We start from the raw sequence: 14982 nt of genomic DNA on the forward strand, positions 1-14982 counted from the left end.
AAAGGGGGGAAAGGGATAAAAAGTTTGTATCAAGAACAAAACAAAAGGAAAGCTCAGAAGGTGAACTTCAATTTTTTTCTCTGTTATCTCAATCTTTCTGTTTATCTTTGCTTTGTTTTATTTTTTTTCTTTAACTTACTTTAAAACGAAAAAGAATCAAGGAAGAAAAGAGTATTACCGGATCTACCCGTGGCGCTCCCTTTCCGTTTCTAAGCACGGTGAATCGCCGCGATGATGGGTGTTGAAACCTTAATCAAGAAAGGAGAAAGAGATAAAAGAGGGGAAGCAAAAAAAAAATCCAACAAAAATTCCAGCACCAAAAAAAAATTTCCAGAAAAAAATTTCCAGCAAAAAAAAAAAAAAAAACAATAGAACGACCCAAAACAAATTCAAATTAGAGATTGAAGAAACAAAAAAACCTAAGGTGATTTTTTTTATATTTTATTTTAATCCGATTTTAAGTTTTTAACCTATATATATTAAAACATAAAATATAAATAAAATAAAATAAAAAAAAAAAAAAAGATTTCTTTTTTTTTTACCTTCCAAGAATCAGAGTGGATATTGGCCACGGCACGCCATGAACCTCCGGTGACCGGTCGCCTGACCGGATTTCCTTCCCCCCTTCTCTCTCCTTCTCTCTTCCTCTCTCTTCCTTTTTTTTCTTTCCTCCTCCAAATGATTTTTTGGGTTATTTTTGGCCTTATATAGTTTCTCCAAAACGAGCGTCGTTTTGGGGTTGTCATTTAACCCCAAAACGACATCGTTTTGACTTGGACCTGTTCGACCCGACCCGCCCGCCTAGGATCCGCGTGTTTTTTTAAAGGAAGGGCAAATTGCGCTTTTAGCCCTTCCGCTTTTTATTACTTTACAATTAAGTCATTTTTTGGTTTTTTAATTTGGCCCCGGAATTTGTCACGATTTTCAATTTAGTCCACAATGATGTGCTGCATTTTATGGGAAGGAATATTTGCTGTTTTGGTCCCCGATGTTTCGCGTGTGTTCAATATAGTCCTTTCCTTTTATTTTTATTTCAATTTTGCCCCAAATATTTTGTTTTAGCTCAACTTAATCCTTTTAGTTATTTTACTATTTAAATCAATTATTTTAGTATTATTATTATATTTTATTCACTTATGTAGTGTGTTAATATTTTTATCATTTCTAATATGTATATATATATATATATATATTATGTGTATTATATATATATATATATTATGTATATATGCCATTAGTTATATATTTCTTATGTATATATTCTTAATACTATTATATACATATATATATATATATATGTATATTTTAAATTCCATATTGTGTATATATTATTATTACAAATTATTACTATTGCTAGTATTATTATAACTATTATTATATTAGTGTATATTTTATATACATATGTATATATATATATATATATATTTTTTTGCACATATCATTATTTTATATTATTGTTGTAAATTTTTATGTATATATTTTTTATGTACGTTTCCCAATATTTTCTTTTATTGTAGATATTATTATTATTATTATTACATACTTTTATTATATATATATACATATATATGTATTTTATGTACATATTATTATTTTATATTATTATTACCAAATATATCATTTTTCCTATTTTATTATTAGTACATGATTTGTTTCTATTTTGTAAATATCATTATTATTGTTATTTTAATATTCTAGTATTCCATGTTAATATTTTTCATTAATGATATCTTTTTTTTTTTTTTTGCGTTCTTTATCTATTTTAATTTCTCACTTTAGGAATATTTTTCTCATGTTTTAATTAATTTCAAAAATAAGGCAATGTACCGATTTAATATTAAGCGATCAATTTCATCGCTATGTTGGGTGAAATTCGTCGGCTTGTGAAAGGGGACACCCTTTCTAAAAAAAAAAAATCGAAAACTAAAAATTCCTATTTTTCAATCGGATCACGATTAAATATTATATTGAACTCGTATTTTTGAAAATCAAGTCAATACATGTTTATGAGATACCAATTTTGGGCGTCGTGAGGGTGCTAATACCTTCCTCACAGAATCGACTCTCGAACCCCAATTTTTCTCTCGAACTTTCACGTAGACCTAAATTTGGCCTTCTTTTTGTTTTAAAATAATTTTATTAGGTGTCCGATCACACCTATAAAAAGGATCGTGGCGACTCCTTTGTTAATAAAATCGGAAGTTGGTTTTCAAATGTTTAATAAATCACCATAATTAGCGACCAAGCGTAAAATTTTTTTTTCGTCGCAACAGATGTCATCTACGATTTGTAATATTAGAAGTATGTTAATATTATTGTCAACATTATAAGATACTAGAGGATTATATCGATTAAAATATAAAAAGAAAATGAGATTATATTCAAATCCACAATCTCGTCAAAACAATTCTCTAGATCTTTGATGATAAAAGATGACAATCAAATAATCCTTTTAATAAAACAATCCAATTTTTATTCATAAATTGGCATAGAACAAATTCCACAAATTTATGACTCTCACTATTCTTTCAACTAAATCTTAAAATAAATAATAATGAAGATAATTACAAATCGAACTGGTAGATAGAAAGTCGAGTTTTGTAGTTATAACCTCGTGTCCTCTAGGCAACTTGGCCTATGTGAATGGCACCACTACCTGCCATTTTAATGAATGTAATATATTAGATTTTCTTTTAATTTTTTAAGCCAAATCCATTTTATTAATAAAGCTAAGGCAGAAATGTTATTGCCAAACCAAAGCCAAGTGCACCTACCTCGGCTGTGATTATACAGTTAACAATCTAAGTCATGTACTTGGAGGCATTTTTGTAGCAATTTATAGATTTGGAACCTGAACAAAATTAAGTCATTTCTTAAAAACTTTCTATTATGTTTCTCTAATTAAAAATTTGGGTAAACTATTAGTGAATTTCTTTTTTAACCCAATTATAAAAAGTTACAAAGTGATCATTTAATTATTAGTAAATTTCTTTCTTGATTACTTAATTATGAAAAGTCACAAAATTATCACATAACTACTCAATCTTGTCTTTTTTGTTTGCCAACAGACTAACGTAAAAGTAGAAATACCTAAAAATCCAAAATAGTTGGGTGATAAAAAATGACAATTATTTTGTAACTTTTCATGACTAAAAAAGAAATTTACTAATAGTTTAATGATCATTTTGTAATTTTTTTTATAATTGAGTGATAAAAATAATAATAACCAGGTGATTACTAGTGTGTTTATCCTAAAAAAAAATTATTTAACTCAAGCTGAATTCAAGGGGATTAAACTTATATTGATTGAAATTTTTACAAGCAAATAAACACTTCTAAATTTTAGTAGAGAGAGTGATGTAATAAATGCATAGAAGTGAAGCAGATTGATAATAAATTATTCTCTCAAATTAGTAAAAGCAATTGCAACCCATGGTGGAATTGAAAGACAAATAGCCAACTATTGGGTGGCTGATGAAGTCTGCAGATTGAAGGGTAAAAAGCATGAGAATGGAAATGCATGTGCATCGATGTGATATGTGTTTTGGTTATGATGCTGAAGTTTTAAGGTTTGTCGTCAAATGAATCGATGGCATCAATAATTACGATCACCCTTCACTTTTCCTACCTCAATACTTTAGAATTACACTGACATTTCCAATCTAATTATTGTTCAATTTTGCATGTCACCATCCTTCTACAGTTCTCATATATGGCACTGTTAGTAGGAGCTACATAACTAGTTTCACCTTTGCCTTGCATTTTTTTTTTTAATATGAAATATGAATTTAACATTCAAAGTTGCCCGACTTGTTTCAAGGTATCTCACGTCTTAAAAACTCTAAACTTCTTTTAATTAGTAATTTTCTTTAACAAGGCTACTCTACTCTAAGTGCATTAAGGAGCTCAAAATAGTAAAATTATTTTTAAATTTCTTAAAAATATAAATTAGTATAGTGATAAAGTTATTTTTTATTTTCCTTTTAAAATTTATAATTTAAGTTTAGATTTTTATTATTTTATTTTGTCATCAACTTTAAAGTTTAGCTTTAATTCAATCATAATATCAAAATCAAAAGTAAAAAAAATCAGTAATTAACTAAAAACTAAGAACCTATTAAGGAAGAATTAAGTTTGTCATGTCCTTTTTTGTACTTAAACTTTCAACCACTTGTGAATTAAGCTTTGACACAGTTAACAAAGGTTGAGGTCATAAATTTTGAATATCTAAATTCGATTCCCACCTTACATAAATCATGTGTGGATTCTATTCAAATTTATATTTAATTTAAATCTTATACAAAACTATTTTGATGTAAAATAAATTATATTTATAATTAAGGTTTAATTCTGCCTATGGTTTTCATTGTCCATTAGCATCTAACTTGCGACTTTCAGTTCAATCCAATTATAAAGTGTTGGATTCACATTATAAATTAATATTGTAGATTGATTGAATCTTAACTTGGTTAGTATGTGTATTTTTGTCAATATAAGAAGACATAAGCTCGAGTGTATTGAAACGTATTATCCTCGTATTTATGAGTGGAGAAGGTACTATCAAAAGACTATCTCTCTTGCAACAAGAAAGGGACTAAAAATAAAGTTTGATGTATTTTCTCCCCAAAATCATATATAATATTCAGTAATTAATTTAATTGGCCATGGTTAGAACATTAAATAAAGGTTCCACTGGAGTTTGTTATGTAGCCAGGTGTTAGGCCTTATTCTTTTAGTTGGCAATACAATTCATAAATTCAATATTCACATCCCTTTCCCTATTACTATTCTTGGTTTTATATATACATATTATTGTTGATGTGAGGCCATAAAAGAGTTTCACAACTTGTGGTTCCCTTTTGCCTTTCTTTCTTCCTTTGAAATTTCCAAATACATTCCTAATTTCCTATAAATATACTTCATTTTTAATGACTAAATCTATAATTTATATAAAAATACTGTCCAAAACATTCTTTTTTACATTTTTAATTTTAAAACAATGGTATGATTATAGTTTTAATCTTTTTAATATCAATACATTAAAGGTGAGTTTGGATAAACAGTGAGTTACAGTGTGGTGCGTTTAGTTTACTTTTTATCTCACGCTACAGCTACAGTAATTTAATCTCACTGTCACTACTATTTACACTAACCACAAATAAAGTCAGCTTAAATATTTAAATTATAAATGGATGTCCAAAGCATTCCTCTTTTACACTTGCCAAAAATAAACAAACAAATTCTCTTTCTTTTTCTTTTTCTTTTTTTTTTATTTTAATATAATGGTATTGTCGTAACCATTTTTTTTAAAAAAACGGGAATCGACTTGGATTTTGAAAATGAAAACAAAAAAAAACTGGAGTCGCCACCAATCTTTTTAGGTGTGATCGGATCACCTTAAGTTAATCATTTTAATAAAAGTTAAGATTTACTAAAACGATAATTTTGGTCTACGAAAATCGAAAATGAGTTCGGAGTCGGTTACATACGAGGAAGGATTAGCATCCTCGACACGCCCAAAATTGGTACCTAGTTGATTAATTAGTGTCTTAGTGTTGAGAATTTGAAAACTTGAAAGAATTTAAAATACGATCCTCTTTGTAAAGAAAATGCTCAAATGTTAAGGACCTTCTCGTCTCACAATATAAAATGTCACATCCAGTAAGTTAGGACACGACATCTTGAATTTTCGAGAGCGAGCTTGCCTTTTATATAAAAATTCGTGTATTTCAAAAGGTTATTCAGTTAGTTAAGGTGAACGAGGAAAATCGAAACCCAGAAGTTAGGCACGCTTCCTCTAATTCCCAAACACCGAATATTGCCTCTACTTGCAAAAATCTTATCACGAGGTAACAAAATGCCATACCCAGTAAGTTAAGGCACAACACCTCGTATCTCCGAGAATAAGCATTTTTCAAAACTCATGTCGCGATTTAAAAGAGTATTCCGTTATTTAGATTAAATGAGAAAAATCGAAACTCAGTAAGTTAGAGCACAATTATCTCAAATTACCTAATACCGAAAATCGCTTTTATGAAAGAATTATTTTAACATATTGAGTAAAAATGTGATTTATAATAAAACATAAATGCTATGGTATTAATATGCATAATGACATAATGATAGAGGTAATATGGTAAAAAACAATTATAAAAGATGAAACAATAGTGAAGCTTAGAGATATGTAAATGTAAACACATACGTGAGGAAAATGAAATAATCGACCACACAAGCGAATGAATAAATAAACGAATGTAAAAATGGTAAAATAAAACGACAATGGTAATGATAATGATGATAAAAAGTATATACATATGAGTATTTAGGTACATACATAATAATAGAAGTAGTAAGAAATATATAAAAGAAATATATACATACATAATAATAATAGTATAATATTAAAGGATACGTATGTAGTATATAAAAATGTGTACGTAATAAAATTATATAGTATATATATATATATATATAGATGCGTGTATATACTAAATTAGTTAGTATAGGAAAGTAGCGTATAAGTGATTACAAAATGAAGAAAATGTAATAATGATAATGTTAAAATGCAAAAAGTGAATATAATATGATAGTAAATAAGTAATTAAAATAATACTATGCACATAAAGAAATGTATATACGTATACATGCAATAAAGTATATATTAATAGAATAATAATAACCATGTAAATGATAATAATAATAATGATGATAATATTTAAAATATATGTACATGAATGATAATAAAAGGATATATATATATATATATATATATATATATAATAATAATAATGATAAAATAATAACATATTAATGGATATGATAATAATAATAATAATAACAGTTAATATAATAATAAATAATGCTACAAAAATAGAAAATAGGGTAAAAATAATATAGAAAATTAGATTAAATCTAAAAAGGATCAAATCCGAAACTAAAACAGAGTTTTGGGCCCAATTAGAAAGGAAATATAAAAAGGGGGACCTTTTTGAATACGCGTGTGACTACTGAGGGCCAAAAGGGAAATTTTCCCAAGTCCTTAAAACGACATCGTAGAAATGAGGACCGGATCGCAAACACAATAGATTCCAGGGCCGATTTAAAAGAAATTAAAACCTGATTGCAAAACATATAAAAAGGTATGACTGGGCACATAATTAGTTCTTAAGAGCGAAGACACGCGGATCCCAGGGTGAGATGGGTCGGGTCTTCGGGTCGCGCCTAAACGGCATCGTTTCTGTGTTTTAGACCAGGCACCAAAACGGTGCCGTTTTGGTAGGCTATAAAAGCCTGAAAATTTCTGAAAAATTCATTTGAGTGCTGAGAGAAAAAAAAAAGGGAGAGGGAGAGGGAGAGGGCGATTTCCACGGGGCGATCGGCCGGTCGCCGGAGGCTGTCAGTGCTGTTGTTCCGCCACCGCACACTGTGGGTTTAAATCGCTCTGTATATTTTTTACCTCTTTTTTTTGTATTTTTATATGTTTATAATATATGTGTATTTTTGAGTAAAATAGGTTAAAAAGAAAGAAAATAACGATGATAACTAAATGAAATCACCTTGGGCTATTAGATATTGACTCTCTGTTTGGACTGTTTTTTTTGCTTCCGATATTGCTGGATCTGTTCTTTGCTTTGTGTATTTTTCAAATCTATGTTATTTCTTATTTTTCAAAAAAAAAAGCCGATCTCTACAATGGTTTTGGATTCAGCCTCTTATAGGCATTTTTTTTCAACTTGTTTCTTTGTTGTCAGTCTCTTTTTCCTTTATTGATGCAGGTAAACGGTGGTGGAGCAGAGGCCACTTGCAGGCGTCGGTGGTGGAGCAGAGGGAGCACATGCTCAAGGCTAGGGTTTCTATTTCTTTGGTTTTGGTATTTTTAGGTTCTTGTTGGGCTTAGTGGGTTAGTAGATGGGTTTTGGGCTAGGGATTTAGTGGTTTTGGGCTTAGTTAGGGGTTGGTTTGTAATTGGGGTTTTGGGTATTGGGCCCAAAATTGGGCTTGTCTGTTGCCCTCTTGCTTGTTGTCGTGTAACGAGAACAGAGCAAAGACTTAAGAAAGACCAATTTTGCCCGGTCTCACTATGTCCTGGACTTGTCTAGTGCTCCTTTTCCCAGTGTAGCTTCATTCCAATCTTGTTGCCTCACTCCGCTTCACCGCTTCTACCGCAGCTTCGAGAAGGTGAGGTTTGCTTTGATCTGCTCCATCGCAACTCTATGGAGCTAAGACATGTGACTTTAATCTACTCCATGAAACTTCAAGGAGATCTTCTGTGGCTTCGATCAACTCCATCGAAACTTCAAGGAGATCTGCTGCGGCTTCGATCAACTCCATCGCTGTTTCGTGAAGAAGATATTTAATTTTTAGTCTGTTACCCTACCGCTAAGGGATTACGGCTTGTCATCTTTGATCTGCTTCCTCATCGCTTAGGGTTTTAGATCTCAGATACTCAACCTGTTACCCTACCGCTTAGGGGTTTAAGGTTCTTCGTCTTCGATCCGCTCCACTACCGCTTAGGAGATAAGATCTGCAATTTAACCTGTTACCCTACCGCTAGGGGTTTAAGGTTCTTCGCCTTCGATCTACACCACTACCGCTAGGGGATAAGATCTGCATTTGGTCTGCTTCCCTACCGCTGGGGTTTAAGACCTTATGACATCGACTTGTTACCCTACCGCTAGGGGTTAAAGCTTGGTGGTTTGAATCGCTTCACCGCATTCGAGGAGGCGAGATTCGACGATTTGATCTACTCCTCCGCAACTTCGTGGAGGTGAGATCTGTGATTTTCAAACTGTTACCCTACCGCTTCGGGGTTGAGGCTCATCTTCTTTGATCTGCTTCCCTCATCGCTAGGGTGATAAGATCTGCAATTTTCAACCTATTACCCTACTTCTTAGGGGTTAAGGTCTGTAAATTTGGCTCGTTACCCTACCGCTAGGGGTTAAAGCTCATTATCTTCGATCTGCTTCCCTACCGCTAGGGTGATAAGATCTAGGAATTTATCGATTCTAGGACATGACCAGAGAATCGGGCCTGTATTTATGCTCATGTCAAAGAATTAGGTGTTATGATCAAAATGAATCAAATGTTCCTAATTAGATGTATTTATGAATGATCTATGAATGTATGAGTGCAAGACGTTGTGAGCGTGAATCCTGTTTAGGTTGCCATTGCTCTTAGTTAATCAAGGTTCCTTTTATGAAATGGTATCCCGCCTTCTTGTTCATTTTAAATTTTGAATAGAAAACCCGAAGGGTAGTCCCAATTTAAACTCTTTCTTCTCGATGCTTCCAATCTTTGAGTTTGGTTAGTTCTAAATAATAGTCCTGTTTGTGTTCTGTACTATTTAGAAACTTTCGAGTAATATGCGTAACTCTTTTTGTGAAAATGGCTTTAGTCCATTAATCATCATTTCAATGCAAAATGCTTGAAAAGATCATGACAAAACTGAAACTTATTAGAAACAACATTTGAAGGAATATATTAATTACAGTCAACAAACATTGTTGGAATACAAAATGGATAAAAGGGAATAGGTGCCCCAGATATCGCAGCGTGAGTTTCTCTGATCGACTTCTTGAAGGCTCCTTTTTTGCCCAATATGCGTTTAGGGATCTAGAGTACTCTTGCTGATGCCCCAAGATGTAACATCTCTCCTCCTTGTTAATTTAGGTACCATAAGACCATCGCATGCCCCACCTTTGATCAAAATTTGAATTGCCCTTTATGGGTTTTCAATTCAAAATCCCTTTGGTCTTAAGATGCTCTTCATGAGTTTTCACCCCGGCCTCTCTTTTTTTTTTTTTTTTTTTTTTAGGCGAAGTATTTCTTAACCGAATCCAATTCACGGATTGGATAAGGTCTTGCCATCCATTTCACCAATATCAATGCTCCGCCGAAAAGGCTTTCTTCACCATATAAGGCCCTTCCCAATTCGCATCCATTTTCCTCTGAAGTCTTTTTGTATGGGCAGGATCTTTTTCAGTACTAGGTCTTCCTTGTGGAATTCTCTAGGACGAACCTTTTTGTCGTAAGCTCGCATCATTCGCTTTTGGTACATCTGACCATGGCGAATAGCCCGTAGCCTCTTTTCTTCAATCAAATTCAACCGATCAGACGGATCGGATCCATTCGCTTCATCCAACTTTACCTCTGACAAAACTCTAAGGGAAGGGATCTCGACCTCGATAGGTAAAATTGCCTCCATTCCATAAACTAATGAGAAAGGCGTTGCCCCAGTAGAAGTTCTGATAGACGCTCGATAAGCATAGAGGGCAAATGGTAGCTTCTCATGCCAATCTTTATAAGTTTCCGTCATCTTTCCTACAATCTTCTTGATGTTCTTATTGGCTGCTTCGACTGCACCGTTCATCTTCGGGCGATACGGTGACGAGTTGTGGTGTCTGATCTTGAACTGACTGCAGACATCCGCTATCGTGCTATTATTTAAATTCAATGCGTTGTCGATATGATCCTTTCGCATTCCATATCGACAGATGATTTTTTTTAGGAACTTGCTAATCTGCCGATTTAGTGACATTGGCGTATGAAGAGGCCTCCACCCATTTGGTGAAATAATCGATGACCACAAAGATGAAACGATGCCCATTTGAAGCTTTTGGCAAAATTGGCCCAATCACATCCATGCCCCACATCGAGAAAGGCCATGGCGAGGTCATGACATGCAGATGTGAGGGAGGCACATTAATCTTGTCTCCATAGATTTGGCACTTATGACATCTTTTGGCGTAGTTAATACAGTCTCCTTCCATGGTGGACCAATAATAACCGAACCTCATAATTTGCCTGGCCATTGTAAAACCATTAGCGTGTGTCCCGCAGATGCCCTCATGGACTTCTTTCAAGATTTTCTCGGCCTCAATGGCGTCTACACACCTTAATAGTACCTGATCCTTCCTTCTTTTGTACAGATCTCCCATCTAAGACATAGTCACCGGTCGCCTTCTTAACGCTCTCTTGTCATTCTCGGTAGCTTGGTTAGGGTACTCACGATTCTTCACATATCGTAGGATGTCGTGGTACCAAGGGTGATCATCATTTTCCTCTTCTTCTTCAAGGTTGTAACAATGAGCCGGGCCTCGTAAATGCTCATTTGGATCGGTTTCACATCTTCCTTTGGTTCACCTTGATCATAGAAGCCAAAGTTGCTAGGGCATCACCATCCGATTTTCTTCTCGTGGGAGGTAGTAGAAGACAATATCATCGAACTCTTTAATTAACTCAAGGATTAACCTCCAGAATTGATCAATTTGGGATCTCTTGTCTCCCATTCACCTTTGAGTTGATAAATTACTAGGCGTAATCTCCATATACCTCTAACACATTGATTTTACGCTCTATGGTCGCACGTATTCCCATGATGCATGCCTCAGATTCGCCATATTGTTTGTGCAATGAAATCTAATTTACTAGTAAATGGATAATGATCTCCACTCTGGGACACCAGAATCGCCTGATTCCGCTACCCATGGCATTTGATGCTCCGTCAAAGTTTAGCTTCAAGGGTGACCCTCTTGAGGGTCTTCTTGGTGGTTGCTATGCACATTAGATCTTCATTTGGGAAATCAAAGTTCAGAGGCTCGTAGTCCTCTAGGGCTCTCATGGCTAAGAAATTGCTATTGCACTCCCTTTACTACTTCCGTTCACATAGACTATATCGAATTCGAAAGTAGAATTTGCCATCGGGCCATTCTCCGCTCAAGGCGCTTGACTCCATCAAGTACTTCAGAGGATCCATTTTAGAGATCACCAAGTTGTATGGTACAACATGTATTGTCTCATCTTGGGTTGTCCAAATCAAGGTACAAGACAACTTTTCAATGAACGAGTATCTCGTCTCACACTCAAGAAACTTTTTACCGAGGTAATATATCGCTTTTCTTTCCTTCCGATTCATCGTGTTGGCCAAGCACGCATCCCATAGAATTTTCAAATACCGCCAAATACAAAGATCAATGGCTTATCTGGATTAGGTGGTGTCAATATCGGGCATTGGACAAATATTGCTTAACCTTGTCGAAAGTCTTCGGCATTCCTCGTCCCAACCACCGTGGTTGTGTTTCTTAAGGAGACGGAATATGGGGTCACATTTTTCAGTTAGTTGTGAAATAAACCGAGCGATGTAATTTAATCTTCCTAGGAATCCTCGGACTTCCTTTTGAGTACGTGGTGGAGGTAATTTTTGTATGGCCTTGACTTTGTCCTGGTCGATCTCAATCCTTTTCCATCGACCACTAATCCTAGCAGCTTTTCCGACCGTTCAAGGTACATTTTGCGTGATTGAGCTTCAACCGAATTTTCTCAACCTCAAAATAATTTTCTTAAGACTTGCACATGTTCTTCTTCATCCGAGATTTGGCGATCATGTCGTCGACATAAACTTCAATTTCTTTATGCATCATATCATGAAATAGGGTAACCATGGCTCTCTGATATGTTGCTCCCGCATTTTTCAATCCAAACGGCATTACTTTATAGCAAAAGGTTCCCCACATGGTCACAAATGTGGTTTTATTCATGTCTTCGTGATGCATTTTGATCCGATTGTACCCCGAGAAACCATCCATGAAGGAGAAAAGTGAGTAACTCGCCGTGTTGTCCACTAAGGTGTCGATATGAGGCAATGGGAAATTATCTTTCGGACTGGCCTTGTTTAAGTCTCTGTAGTCTACACACATCCGTACTTTCCCATCTTTTTAGGGACGGGACGATGTTGGCTACCCATTCTGAGTACTTAACTACTTGTAAGAAACCAGATCAAATTGCTTCTTGACCTCCTCTTTATTTTTAATGAACATCGGGCCGCATCCTTCAAGCTTTTCTTTGAATCGGCCTGCATTCTTCTTTGATGGGGAGCTGTACCACAAGGTCAAGATTTAGCCCTGCATATCCCGATATGACCATGCAAAGACATCCTTGAACTCTTGGAGTAACTCAATAAGGTCCCGCTTTGTCTCAGAGCGATGCAAGTTCCGATCTTTACTTTCTTCTTTCTAGTTCATCTCCCAAGTTCACGACTTCTACGGTCTCTTTGTGGGGTAGAATCTGTTTCTCCTTGCGTTCTACCATCCTCAACAAATCAGGGGATAAGTTACAATCACTGTCATCTCCAAAATCCTCGGATCCCTCTAGACACATATCGCGCTCAAAGGGAGACTCCGAATTAATAGCAAGGTCACTCACATCGTTGATATCTGGAGACCTGTTTTGGGCAGAAAGGAAGATGCAAAGAACAAAAGAATCTAAGAACAATGGCATGTACGGTATGAGTATGAAAGAATATTTGCACTGAATAAGACGAAAGGATGCATTTTATTGAAATAACGATTTCGAACATAGGCCTATTTCACAAAAAGACACTTATTACTCCTAGGCCTAGGGTAATAAGCGTGTTTTGGGCATTACTCTGTGTTAGTTTTAAAGACTATAGGAATCTCTTCCGCAGTCCAATTATTTAAAACACTTTCTGGCTCATAAAGGCGAATGCCAGTCCCATTCTCTTCTCCAGTTCCTCCTTCGAACGTGGCATTAATGCTGAAGTTTTCCCTTATTTCTTCAGTGGACTCTTGGCCTGCCAATCTTCCTTCGGCATAAATAGTTCCTCCTGACACAAATGTTCTGGATATATGGGGAAAGGTCATTGGTTTCCATTTAATCTCTTCCCCGTTCAAACGCGCTCTTCTCCTTTCTCGTTTCTTCTCTTGCTCCTCTTTCTTTTGTCTTGCATCTGGCTTGAATCCTAAGCCAAAGCGGTCCCGTTTGTCCGTGAGCATAGGTACTTTGACCCTTCCTTGTAGGCTTCTTCCAAGTCCTTTCCCTGGCAAGGCTCCCTTCCCAACCATCAGTTGTAGTCCCATTCTTGTGGTTTTGGAAAGTCTGGGTGTTGGGACTTTATTTCCTTCGACAACAAAGGTCGATTTATTTAATTCCAACGATCGAAAAGAACATTCCATGGCTTCATCATCTGTCCCCACATATGGTGCGTTGCTGGTAACAGATGCAATGATGTCTTCCTCCGCATTTATGGTCACCAATCGACCTTCCGTTATAAGTTTAAGCTTCTGATGTAATGATGATGACCGCCTCGCCGAGTGGATCCAAGGTCTTCCCAATAGGCAATTGTAAGAGGGTTTAATGTCCATCACTAAGAAGTCTATCTCAGACGCTAGGACCGATTTGAAGGGTAATTCAATCCTCCCATTACGTTTCTTTCAAGACCGTCAAACGCCTTACTACATTTAGGCATGTCTTCATATGGGAACTATCCACGGGCAACCTTTTCAGTGTGGATAGGGTAAGACGTTTAGTCTTGATCCATTATCGATCAAGACTTGTAATGTGTATCCCTTGTAACGCGTGGTAATGTGCGTGGCCTTTGTGGACCCCATGCCTCCTAGTGGTATTTCGTCGTCGTTAAAGAAAATAAAATTGTCAAGATCGATATTGTTGACCAGCGGTCCGGTTTGTTGACAGAGATGTCATGCGCGACGTATGTCTCGTTCAGCACTTTCATTAATGCGCTCCGATGCGTTTCTGAGCTCAAGAGTAAGGCCAGCACCGAAATGCGAGCTGGTTGCTTATGTAGCTGTTCAACGACGCTGTACTCACTGTGTTTTAAAAATTTTAAGAATTCTCTGGCTTCATTCTCGGTTACTGACTCATTGACTGATGATTCAAACTCGACCATCTTTTCTTTCCTTTGCTCTACTGTCGGGACCTTTTCTTTGGCAATTTTGGTTCCTGTGCCTTCGGGAACATAACGTCTCCCACTGCGTGTAAAAAAACCTACGTCTTGGTTTTCTTGTGAAGCACTGGCCGGGCTCTTCTTTCCTGGGATCGTCACATTGCAGCTGTAATTCCATAGTACCCTCTTGCTATCTTTATAAGGGAAAGCAACGGGCTTCTGGATCACGACTTTGGGTGCGACTTGGGTCCCATTTTCATTAGTTCTTAAGCGTGATATGA

The sequence above is a fragment of the Gossypium arboreum genome, chromosome 6 (assembly GCF_025698485.1).
Source record: "Gossypium arboreum isolate Shixiya-1 chromosome 6, ASM2569848v2, whole genome shotgun sequence".
In the NCBI taxonomy this organism is placed as follows: Eukaryota; Viridiplantae; Streptophyta; class Magnoliopsida; order Malvales; family Malvaceae; genus Gossypium; species Gossypium arboreum.